The sequence below is a fragment of the Propithecus coquereli genome, unplaced genomic scaffold (genome assembly GCF_000956105.1).
Source record: "Propithecus coquereli isolate 6110/MARCELLA unplaced genomic scaffold, Pcoq_1.0 Scaffold610, whole genome shotgun sequence".
NCBI lineage: Eukaryota > Metazoa > Chordata > Mammalia > Primates > Indriidae > Propithecus > Propithecus coquereli.
This window is the reverse complement of record NW_012152064.1, coordinates 180,362-181,089: the sequence shown is the minus strand read 5'-3', so window position 1 is coordinate 181,089 and position 728 is coordinate 180,362.

Genomic DNA, 728 nt, shown 5'->3' with positions numbered 1-728 from the left:
CATAGTTATCTTTTGGTATGTCTGTGTGGTTGCTATATTCCCTTCCATGCCTACCCTCAGTCCCTGGCAACCACCACGCTACATTTCACTTCTTTGAGTTTGACTCTTTTAGATTTCACATGTATGTGAGATCATGTAGCACTTGTCTTGCTGATCCTGGCATATTTTGCTTATCATAATGTCTTATAGGTTCATGTACGTTATCACAAATGACAGGATTTTCTTTTTTTAAAATTGCATTGTGCCTGTTTGTGTGTGTATTACATTTTATTTATCCATTAATCTGTTAATGGACACTTAGGTTGATTCCATATCTTGGTTACTGTGAATAATGCTGCAATGAACATGGGAGCGCAGATATCTCTTCAACATACTGGTTTTATTTCTTTTGGTTATATACTCAGCAGTGGGGTTGCTGGATCATACAGTAGTTTTATTTTTAGTTTTTTGAGGAACTTCCATACTGTTTTCCATAGTGGCTGTACTAATTTACATTCCCACCAACAGTGTATAAGCGTTCCTTTTTCTCTGCATCCATGCCAGCATCTGTTGTTTTTTGACTTTATAATAATGGCCATTCTGACAGGGGTAAGGTGGTATCTCATTGTGGTTTTAATTTGCATTTCCCTGATGATTAGTGATGTTGAACATTTCTTCATATGTTTTTTGGCCATTTGTCTATCTTCTTTCGAAAAAAATTCTGTTCATATTTTTTTGCCCACATTTTG